This window comes from Pipistrellus kuhlii, unplaced genomic scaffold (genome assembly GCF_014108245.1).
Source record: "Pipistrellus kuhlii isolate mPipKuh1 unplaced genomic scaffold, mPipKuh1.p scaffold_m20_p_7, whole genome shotgun sequence".
Classification (NCBI taxonomy): domain Eukaryota; kingdom Metazoa; phylum Chordata; class Mammalia; order Chiroptera; family Vespertilionidae; genus Pipistrellus; species Pipistrellus kuhlii.
Genome location: NW_023425573.1, coordinates 41880138 through 41892520, shown reverse-complemented (window position 1 = coordinate 41892520; position 12383 = coordinate 41880138). Strand labels below are relative to the sequence as shown.

At 40.7% G+C, this 12383-nt stretch overlaps 1 pseudogene; it reads right to left on the bottom strand.

Annotated features, from left to right (window-relative positions):
• Positions 1–809: 809 nt before the first annotated feature.
• Positions 810–12383, bottom strand: LOC118709456 (annotated as a pseudogene).

Genomic DNA, 12383 nt, shown 5'->3' with positions numbered 1-12383 from the left:
GCATCATCCAATATGCTTTTGATTCCCTCTAATGTATTTTAAAAATTTATCTTTATTGTTGAAAATATTACAGATGTCCCCCTTTTTCCCCAATTGTCCCCCCTCCACCCCACACATGTCCCCCAGGCCTTCACTGCACTATTGTCTGTGTCCATGGGTTATGCATATATGCATATAAGTTCTTTGGTTAATTTCTTTCCACCTCCCCCTCTCTCCTTCCCTTTGAAATTTGTCAGTCCGTTCCATGCTTCCATGTCTCCGGATTTATTTTGTTCATTCTACTTGTCTTTCTCTGACTGGCTTATTCCACTTAGCATAATACTTTCTAGGTCCCTCCATGCTGTCTCAAAGGTATAGATCGCCTCCTCTCCGCCTCCGCCTCCTAAGATCCTCCTCAGTCCGTCCTCCTTCTTCGTTTTCTCTTCTTCTTCTTCTTTCTCTTCTCCTTCTCTCTTCTTTTTGTTTCTCTTCTTCCTTCCTTCTTCTTCTCCGGCTTCTCCTCCTCATCCTCCCCTCCTCCTCCTCCTCCTCCTCCTTCTCCTCCTCCTCCTTCTTCTTCTTCTTCTCCTCCTTCTTCTCCTCCTTCTTCTTCTCCTTCTTCTTCTTCTCCTCTTCCTCCTCCTCCTCCTCCTCCTCCTCCTCCTCCTCCTCCTCCTCCTCCTCCTCCTTTTCCTTCTTCTTCTTCTTCTTCTTCTTCTTCTTCTTCTTCTTCTTCTTCTTCTTCTTTAAGATCTCACATATTTATTACTGAACCATCCTACTATTGCGGGGGGAGGGGGGAATCAACAGAGCAAAATCACAAGTCCATAAATTCCTCAATTAAAATGCCCCAACTGTCCAGACAGTAGTATCTTTTCAATCATTTAAAGGTGTAGGCAACCTGGATACAGCATAAATATGTGAGTCATCTCTCATAAGTGATTTCTCATAGGCCCAGTTTGGTTCTTCTTCAATGTCTCCTCTTCGAATTGTACCTGATTTTATTACCAGTTTTCATTTGAATCTATTGGGGAATGGGCTGATTCTGCTTTTGTTTCTTGGCCAGGAACCTCTTGATCCTGAAAGTATTGTGGGAAGACATGGTGAAGAAGAAATGAATGCACCCACCTCAATGGTGGAGAAAGAGCAGATCCTTCTTTTTTTTACACATGCATAATGTAAATGTACCGTATCTTTTTTTATCTACTACTGATGGACATTTGGGCTATACAGATGGCCAAGAGACATATGAAAATACTAGAGGCCCAGTGCACTGGTAGGGCCCCTAGCTGCTGGCTGGCAATGTCAGTGTCAGGCCAGGTACTCCCTCCCTTCCCCTAGCTGGCCCTGTTCCCTGGTCAAATTCCCAGAACTGCTGGTTGAGGGGACAATTTGCACACTATGCTTTTATTATATAGGATGCTCAAAGTCACTGATCATCAGAGAGATACAAATTAAAATGATAATGAAGTATCATTTCACACCTGGCAGAATGGATACCATCAACAAATGACAAGTGTTGGCAAGAATGTGGAGAAAAGGGAATCCTATTAAGCTGCTGGAGGGAATGAAGACTAGTGGAGCCACTGTGGAAATCAGTAGGGAGTTTCCCCCCAAATTAAAAATGGAACTGCCATTTGACCCAATGATTTCACTTCCAGTGATCCCACTTCCAGGTATATAGCCTAAGAATACCGAAACACCAATAAGAATATATGCACTCACCCCTATGTTCATAGCAGCACAATTTATAACATAATAGCTATGATCTGAAAACCTCTAATGAAATTTTTATTTGATTTGTTTTCTTGAGTACTGATTGGTTCTTTTTTAATATTTTTTCTGTCTCCTTGTTGAAGCTCTCACTTATAACCATTGTTTTGGACTTTTATCTGGTTGATTGTTTCTCTTCATTTGAATTAACTATTTTTTTCTGGAGTTTTGTCCTGTTTTTTTCATTTGAAATGTGTTTTTCTGTCTCCTCTTCTGATAATCTCTCTGTGTTTCTGGGTGTTAGGTAGATCTTCCCGTCTTGAAATAGTGATCTTATCTACAAGGTGTCCTGTGGGACCCAGTGGTATAGTCCCTCCAGATCAGGTGGTGCTCCAGGGGTGTCCCTGAGCAGGGGTAAGAGGAGGTAGGGGAGGGAGGGGGCAGCAGGGTTGTGTGTGCCCTATTTTTCCAGTTGAGCTATGATTGCTGTGAGCACATCAGTTGATGGGCTTGCCCTCAAGCTGGCTGGCTGTGAGGACCAGCCATGACTGTAGGGGATGAGCTTTGTGTGGGAGCTGTCCCTACAGAGTGGGAGTCACATAAGCAGGTTCTGGTGTCAGCTGAGGTTGCCTTTCAGGTGTGTCAGTAGTGGAGTCACTTTTGTGGGGTGCTGGTTAATTTCAGCCTGACCACTGGGTGTGTCACTGCTGGAGTCTCTTTGGAGGGCCTCTGGTACAGGCCGAGGCTGGCCACTGTTTGTGTTTGGCTTGGGACCACTTGCTAGGAGTTATAATGCGAACTGCAACTGGTTGCCTCTTGGAGTCACTTGAGAAAGGTTACAGTGTGAGCTGAAGCTGGCTGTCACTTGTGCTAGGCTTGGGGACACCTGACAGGTACTTCAATAAGAGCCAAGTCTAGCAACTACTTGTGCCAGCCAGGCTGGATGCTTCTGAGTAGGAGATACAGTGTGAGCAGGAGCTGGCTGCCACTTATGCCAGGCTTGAGGCTGCTTGGAAGAAACTACAATGTGAGCTGTGGTCAGCTGCCAATGATGTGGTGTTTGAAGGCATTTGAGAGTGACTGTGTAAGTGCCAAGGCTTGACACTGCTGGTATGGAGAGTCTGGAGCCACTGGAAGAGACTCCAGCTGGATGAATGGGATTGAGTAGAATTTGAGAAGGATTGGTGTTAATTCTTTTCTAAATGTTTGATAAAATTCTCCAGTGAAGCCATGTGTTCTGGGCTTTTCTTCATTGAGAGATTTTTGCTTACTTATTTAATTTCTTGACTAATAATTGATCTATGCAGAGTTTCTATTTATTCCTGATTTAGTATTCTTAAGTTGTATGTTTCTAAAAAATTTTTTTTCATTTCTTTTAGGTTATCCATTGCCAAACACTGGAGTATAATTGTTTGTAGTAGCATCTTCTGATATTTTACATTTCTGTAATATCAGTTGTAAATGTCCCCTTTTTCATTTATAATCTTGTTGATTTGGGTCCCCTTTCTTTTTTCCCTGATTAGTCTAGCTAAGGGTTCTTTACGTTTGTTTATCTTTTCAAATAACCAACTCTGCCTTATCTTCTCTATTGTTTTTTCTCTGTTTCATTTATTTCTGCTCTAGTCTTTATTATTTCCTTTTTAATGATAACTTCAGGTTTGGTTTGTTCTTCTTGTTCTAGTTCTTAAGGTGTAGAGGTTAGGTTATATATCAGATCTTTCTGGCTTCTTAATTAGACATTTATTGATATAGACTTTCCTCTTTAAACTGCTTTTGCTGCATGCCTCAGGTTTCCCGTCTTCATTTTTGAAAACAGATTTTCCAGATATATAATGCTTGGTAGTAAGTTTTCTTTTCTTCTTCTTCTTCTTCTTCTTCTTCTTCTTCTTCTTCTTCTTCTTCTTCTTCTTCTTCTCCCTTCTCCCTTCTCCCTTCTCCCTTCTCCCTTCTCCCTTCTCCCTTCTCCCTTCTCCCTTCTCCCTTCTCCCTTCTCCCTTCTCCCTTCTCCCTTCTCCCTTCTCCCTTCTCCCTTCTCCCTTCTCCCTTCTCCCTTCTCCCTTCTCCCTTCTCCTTCTCCCTTCTCCCTTCTCCCTTCTCCCTTCTCCCTTCTCCCTTCTCCCTTCTCCCTTCTCCCTTCTCCCTTCTCCCTTCTCCCTTCTCCCTTCTCCCTTCTCCCTTCTCCCTTCTCCCTTCTCCCTTCTTCTTCTTTGCATTTTGAATATATTATCTCATTCCTTCTGGCCTGAAAAGTTTCTGTTGTGAAATCTGCTGATAGTCTTATGGGGACTCCCTTATATTTAACTTCTCTCTTTTCTCTTGCTGCTTTTAAAATTCTTTGTCTTCAACTTTTGCTAATTTAATTATAATATGTCAGTATAGTCCTATTTGTGTTTAACCTATTTGGGATCCTTTGGGACTCATGAATCTAGGTTTTCATTTTTTCTCCTCAGGTTTGGAAAGGTTTTAACATTATTGTTTTAAATATTTTTTCTTTCATCTCCTGAAATTTCCATAATGCAATTATTGTTTATTTTCATTATGTTCCACAATTCCATTAGGCTTTCTTTATTCTTTTTTATTTCTTTGTTTCTATGACTAGATAATTTCAAATATCTATTATCCAGGTTACTAATTCTTCCTTATTCATAGTCAAGTCTGCTTTTGAAATGCTATGAAATTCTTTAGTTCAGTTATTGTATATTTCAACTCTAGGATTTCTACTTCGGTGTTTTTTTTGTTTGTGTGTGTGTGTGTGTGTGTGTGTATTTACAGTTTCTATTTCTTTGTCAAACTTCTTGTTTTGTTCATGCATTATTTTCTTAGTTCCATTTAGTTATCTGTCTGTGTGCTCTCAGAGTTTGCTAAATTTCTTTAAGAGGATTATTCTGAATTTGTTGTCTGACAGTTCATAGATCTCCATTTCTGGAAGGTCATTTATTGGAGCTTTATTAATTTCCTTTGGCAGTGTCATATTGACATGATTTTTTAAATCCCTATTCCCTACCTTGGTATATGAGCATTTAAGTAATTAGGCTCCTCTTCCAGATTTTACAGGTTTGCTTTGTCATGGGCAGATTTTCACTAGTTTTCTCAGTTTGGGTTTCTGGACATGTCCACTGATAATACCCCTGGGCACATGGACCTGCTAATCATGGTCTATTATTGGGTTAGGAAACTGAGCTCTTTAGTTGGGTATATGGAGGTGTGCAACTGGTTGAGAATAGTTGGATGGGATTTCTATCCAAGTGAGGCTGTAGAATAGGCTCCATAGTTGCCTGAATTCTCTGACCAGACATACTAATAGATGGTCAGGACTGAATCTTATATTTGGTAGTATATAGGACTATGAATTAGCTCCCTGTCTTATCAGGGCAGCAGGATAGGACTCAGGCCCTATGTTGCTCATTGCTTGAAGAACTCCAATCAGGGAAGAGTGTGCACTGAATTCCCTGGTCATGTGAGGTCATTGGTTTTGCTCTGCAGATGAGGAAGCCATGGGTTGTGCTGTCTGTTCAAACCATTGTACATAGGACTATTGAATGGGCTACATTGCTTCCCATGTGCTCTGGTTAGGTTCCCTGGTTGAGCAGACTGAAGATTGAATTCAGGAATGAATGAAGCTATGAATTAGTTCCCTGCCTGAGCACAGTGGGAGAAGCAGCTCTAAATATGGTAAAGCTCTTTGTTGTCTTAAATTAATCCAGATTCCAAGGTTCCTGATGAAATAGGACCACTGGCTTTGCTCTGCAAACTACTTGCTGTGCCTGCCTGTCTCATGGCTAGAGCATTGCTATCTAGTGCAGCTTCCATGTATTCTCATCAGCCTTTCTAGTCACATAAGGCTGGAGACACTCCTCGCACCAGGGGCGGGGGGGAGGGGGCGGGGGGGGCTATCTATGTTCCTTTGTCTGGGAAGGATAGAGAGATGCCATTCCAGGCCTCCCATTTTTTCCCTATCAGGCTTTCCTATCAGGAGGGTCCAGGAGCTACCCTCAGCCTCAACTATGAACTGATCCCCCTACCTGAGTATAGCAGGAGCACACTCCATGGTTGGTACTGCTTTGCTCTAAGGACAATGAACTCTGCCTGCCTGTTGGCTTGAGTGTTTCCGGGTTATGTCACTTCCAGGTGCTCTCATCAGCCCCTCTGACCAAAAGGGCCTGGGAGAATATTCTACGTAGTGGGTGAGGTGTGGCTCAGCTCCATGCCTGGGAATGAGCAAACCAGACTTTAGGGTTCACAAAACTCTTCCTTTGAGGATTCTAATCAGGGAAATCTATACCCCACTCCACATTCCCTGGTCAAAATGCATTAGCAACCTGATTCTGCAGATAAGCAAAGCTGCTGGTTGGGATATCTACTTGGACACTTCAGTATTGCCTTGGTCTACCAAGATCCATGTGCTAGTTGCTGCAAGCTCCTTCCCACTAGTCCATCATAGTCAGATTATCAGTGGTTCAGTCCCACAGAGTTCCCTGCAGTCCCCATATGAGGGGCTTCCACAGTGCTGGGGGAACTGGTTGTCCCCCTTGGCTCTCTTTTCCTACTGGAGGAACTGGAGGCTCAGTGGAGACCTTTCTGCATGGTGCTGCCCTGGCCTGGGGAGGGACAATGTGGTCAATTGTGTAGCCATTTCTCTTGCCCTTTTAATGCAATCTGTCTTGATCTCTGTCTTGGTGCAAGGGGCTGTTCTATGATTCTCTCAGTGGAGTTCTGTTCATGAATAGTTGTTAGATGTTTTTCTCTATAAGGGGAAGTGAAGTAGCAGCATCCTGTGTTGCTATCCTGGTGATTTTTCTCTCTAGATATAATCCATAAGCCTGGCTATGTGAGGCTCATGGACATGAGCAGCTGAAAAGAATGTGTACTTTTTATAGGCAGTGAATGCCCAGATGGGAGGAAAAGGCTTAGTCCACAACACTCTTTTAATCACAGGGCTTGATGAAAAGAGAAGGATAAAGGGAATTCTTACTCTAAAACCTGACACTAAGCTCTAATGAGGGCAATTTCTGATGCAAAATAAATCTCCTGAAACATTCTACAGAGCCAAGAGACCTAGATACCTCTTCACGTTCCCTGTGTGGAGACAGTATTATAAAGTGAAGAAGGGCATGCTCAACGACTGGTTTAGGTGTTGATTCTGCCCCCTCCTCACTTTGAACAGATATTCAGTGAGCTGGAACTTAGTTTTTTTCAACTAGAGAACAAGGATAATACCCATATCGAGGGACCATCATAAATGCGGTCTTATATATCTTAGCTATACAGTATTTGACAAAGAGTGAGTATTCAGTAAATGGCAGCTATTATTGTTATTACTAGTAGCCCATTGCAGGAAGATTCCTGCAACAGGTCTTCTGCTGCTCTCTCCCCCGCCCCACCTGCTTCCCTTTCTTCTCCCCTGCCTTCCTTGCTTGCTTGCCTGCTTGCTTGCTTCCTTCCTTGCAGCTTCATTCTTTTCTGCAGTGGTTGGCTTCTTTCTATCCTGTCTTGATATGCAAATTAACCGCCATCTTGGTTGGGTTAATTTGCATACTCATCCTTGTGGGCATGGCTTGGGCATAGCGGAAGTGTGGTCAATTTGCATATTACTCTTTTATTAGGTAGCATTATTGCAAGAGACTTTCAGTCCAGAAGAGTTTGTAGAGGAATTTTCAGTTTTTCTGTAAAGACATCCCTCTGTTTGGGATAGACATCCCTAGCCCTGAGAGTCCATAGGTGTGTCATCCCATTCTCTTTTCTTGTTTTCTCAAAGTTCTCAAATTCCTCTACCAATAGTCATTTCGTTTCCAGCACGGATGAGATGAAAATTATTTCATTAGCTTCTGTGTCCCTATAGAGTGTGACTAACTTTACTAGCCATAAACTTTTCAGCCTGAGCTCTTCAATATACATTACTATTTATGCCAACCCCATACAGCCCCTCACCATGATCCCAAAGATGTTTGATTCAAGTTTTTGATTGGATCTGAAATCTGTGGACACTAAAGAATGATGGGGTTGACAGTGAAAACAGCTTGACCATCAACAATCTAACCATCATAAAATAGCTATAAAGTAGTGTTTGTGTGGGTTTTACTCATGGTGGCCAAATAAATGATGGAAGTGTCACCATGTTAGGCAGTGAAATCTGGATAGCTAATCAGCTGGGCCAGCCTGAAGAGCGCTGCAGGGGAAATAATAGAACCATTCTTTCTAGATGAAGCACATGGAGAGAGACACATGGAGAGATCCAGGAAGCCAAATGCCCATTCCTGTTCCCATTTACTCCTCTAAACAAGTGCCTGCTGGCTATACCTGGCCAACAGATGTTATCGATTTAAAGCAAGCTTTTCTTGGAGGGATTTTTGAAAAGATCATTACAGAACTAAACATTACTATGTGAATGTGATATTACTATTTTCACCTTTCCAGAATGAGCCCTACTATGCTGCCTTAAACCTCCCCACTCTGGCTCCCACCCAGGATTTCCACACTACCCACAGAGATCCGTATTCTAAAATGTCCTAGCTTCCTCTTCCATTCCTGTTCTCATCAGTAAGCTGGTCTCCGTTAGAGACTGGGAGAGAGTGATGAGTTTAAATCCATTATTAATAATATGTCAGTAACTGACAGGCCATAGTATTTGCATTTTAAAAGATAACATCCCTTAAGTCAAATAAATCTATAATTTGTGAAATTTCAGGCCAAGTGAAAGGGGAAATAAAAAGCTCCCAGAAGGAAGCTTTCTTGGTTAGCTTCACTGAGTTGTTGCCATTGTTTCACAGCTTTTCCTGTGTTTTTCCTTAAGAATCCAACAAAGAACCTCATTGAAGAGACTAAACTATTCTTGTGACTGTTCTGGAAGTTTAAATACATCAGAAAGAAAATATATCTAATGTTGAGAGCAGAATGAGAGAGTATATACTGGACATATTAAATATAGTATATCTATTGGAGATTATATACGGGACATATTAAGTACATTTTAGAGACTTAGAAAATGATAAGCACTTTGTGGGGGAAAGGACAGTAAGAGGGTATGAGAGTGGTGGGCATGAGGGTTGAAGGTTGTTATTTTAAACGCAGAGTTCAGGAAGGCCTCATTGAAGTAGAAATATTTATGCAAAACTTGGAGTAGAGGGAATTAGTCAAGATCGGGGAGAAGCCTGTCTTGGAAGGAATAGCTAAAGCAGTGCCTGGTGTCTTAAAGGAAAAGGAAGGCGGTTGGTGTGGCTGAAATTGGGAGAACATTGAGGCGAGTAGTAGGTGATGAGATCATGGAGGTGATGGGGATCCAGACAACGTAAAGATCCTTAGCTCTCCACTCCTATTCCCAAGACACAAGAGTGTCTTTGGTAGAAGATGATGATGGGGAAAAGGAGACCGAGGATTCAACTTATACATAAGATTTTTTTATTTTTTGGCAGATCAGGAATTGGTTGTATTTTCTCATAGACCAATACAAGGTAATACAAAGCTTCATATTCAAATAAGGAATTCGAAAACATTATTGAACCTATGCTCCCATCCTCTCCTGTTTTATGGAAGGTGTGCAAAGTCTTGCTCTTTGGAGAACGTGTTTGAAGAATGTGTTTGAGGCTGACTTTCCAAATATGACTGCCTTACAGACATCAATCACAAAGTCAAGGACAAAGAATGAATACAGAGCCTCAACATTCTTCAACAGAGATTTAGGAATAGAAAAAGTTCCCTGACTCTGTCATTATTGATAGGCTAATCATTTCTCTGCAGTTAAGGGCTTCAAGGTGATTTGGTGAAACTTAAACTTCATATATCAAACATTTTCTTGTTTACTTGTCCTTATTCCAGACCAGGTGTCTTTGGTGATGAAGTTTGGGGATCATCCTGCATTTAATATATTTTCTCTATAATTAAAAACTTCAGAAACACAAACCCTGGCCCTAACTCAGAAAACTTGCTGGTCCCAGATTTGTATGATATTTTTCCTTTAATGATAAGAGAATTTCTTTCTATAAAGAGTATAAGAAATATAAGGAGGGGAGTAAAAAGCTTGGGTTCCAAGGAAGATTGCCAGGAAATTAGATCAGATAATCTCTGAGATAATGGGATTTTAAAAAATATATATTCAATGAGTCTAACTGAGGGAATTGGTAGAAATTGGCCATGCCATATATCCATTCACAATTATTGTATAATATAACTTATTTTTTAATTGATTGATTTTAGAGTGTGAGAAACATTCATTGTTCCATTTATTTATGCATTCATTGGCTGCTTGTAAGTGCCCTGATTGGGGATTGAACCCGCAACCATGGCATATCAGGATAACAGTCAAACCAGTTGAACTACCCAGGCAGGACATATTGTGTAATTATCCTAAGCTAACTCCTAAGTATATGGATACTAACAAAACAGATCTGAAGCTCTTGTTTTCATGGCTGAGCTCTCTTCACAAGTGCCTAATTATTGGGTTTGTCTGGACTGCAGTTTTGAAAAATACTCTGAGGCTCAATTAAGATACTGGCTGTGATTATTTAGTCATGTCTACCTCAAACAAATGCAAAGCCTCCTTGCACAAATGGAGCATTAATACTGATGATACTGTTCTTAGGAGGTATCATTGAAGTATTCCCTGAAATTTATAGGGCTCTACACATAGAGCCCAGCATATCATTGTTTAAAATCACGACTCCTGCCGGGACCAATTTGGCTCAATGGATAGAGCATCGGCTTGGGGACTAAAGGGCCCCGGGTTCAATTCCGGTCAAGGGCATGTACCTTGGTTGTGGGCATATCCCCAGTGGGGGGTGTGCAAGAGGCAGCTGATCGATGACTCTCATTGATGTTTCGAACTCTCTATCTCTCTCCCTTCCACTCTGTACAAAAATCAATAAAATATATATTTTAAATAAATAAATAAATAAATAAAATCACGTCTCCTATCTTCCTGATGGAGAACAAAGAGCTTTAGTATTAAACTAGGGTCAGTCGGGAAGGATTTCGACTCAAAAGTGATGTCTTTATGGTAGTGAGCATTGTCCAAGTGATATTTCAAGAAGTTTAACCTTATTCTATTCCATGCTTATATTGAGAAGTTTAAGAAATGCTTGACTGTTCCCCAAGGTGGCTCTAGTGATGGACAAATCAATCCTTTCTCCTTTAACCCACAGGAAAAGTATCATTGTGTGTTTCATAGTTCTGGGCTGATCTTTTTAGCAACTCACTACATCAAGTCTATCTGTCAATCACTTCTATTGTAAATTCATTTTGCACAGATGACTGTGGTGTTATCACAGTCTTCCTTATACTAATACATTTAATAGTCGTGTGGCTTTGAAAGGCTGCCAACACAGGGAAATAGTTGAAAATGTGACTATATAGCTAGACTTTTTCTTGATTGGCTTACAACTGCCATTTGCCATTTTTATAATTTAAATTCTTTGCTGGTCTATTTGCAGTCATTGGTTTTCAACAATATATTTCTCCTAACATTTTTGGGGGCCAGGGATGGTATTAGATTTTCCATTGTATGTTGAGTAAGGGTCAGATACCAGACAATTTAACACTACTAAGTTTCATCTGAAACAGATCCTTATGCTTTAGTGATGGGTTGAAAGGCAATCAAATAACATTATCATAAATATAGGGAAAATGCAGATTGAATTGAAAGGCAATGCAGTACAGTAGGAAGACGTTTCACATAGGAGCTCAAATGTCAAGTCCTGCAATTTCTTTTCTAGCTGCTCACCTTGGACAAGTTATTTAATTTCTCTGAACTTCATTTTCTTTATCTATAAATTGAACAGGTATATCTATAAGATTAAAGTTTAATCTTATAAATTATAAGATTAAAATAAAATACATATGAAAAATACCTATGAATAAGGTAGACATGCTGTGGTTACTGTTTTTAGTAATGTTAACTATTTTTAATAATGTAAATTAGTTAATATCAATGCTTCACAAAACAAAAATGCTGGAAATAGTAGGAATATGCAATTTGTAAGACTTTGGTTCTGACCTAGTTAATAAGGACACTGTGAAGGCTTTTATCCATGTGGGGCAAGACCATTTGTCAGGTACCTTTCCTTCTCAGTTCTCCCTTCCTCAACACACTTTCTGCCAGGCTCCTGTGAGGGGAGCATTAGGGGTAAGAAAGAGCTTGGAGCAATGGCCCTGTGGAGTTAGAACAGAGCCCCAGAAATAGAAATATTTGAAATATATTAAGACCATGTCCATAAGCTAATATAACTTCCAAAGAAAATACCTATGAATGTCAGGAAGGGATCCAGTACTGTCTGATGCTTCCTGCAGTGGAAGACTGCCATTTCTCATTTCTTCTTCCCACACCTTCTCCTGCCTCCCACCAGCTAGCTCTCTTCAAGAGGGTCCAGGGGAAGAAGTAGAAAGCAATGAAACTTCCATGTAGACTATGACCCTCCACCTCTTATTTCCCGTTTTATTCACTCCAGGTATAACTGACACATAAAACTTCTTTGAATTTAAGGTCTATAGTTTGGTTTAGATGTACATTTGATATTGCGTGCTTGATTGATAGACACTTCATTCAAGCAAGCAAATTAACAAATCATTTTAACTTTCTGGAGGTGGGTCCTGACTCTCCCTGTACAACTCTGTATAACAGGATTCTAATGAGCTGATTGGAATTTCTAAAGCCCAATTCAGCAACATCTCAACTGTTACAGCAGTAAGGATGGACCAGCTCA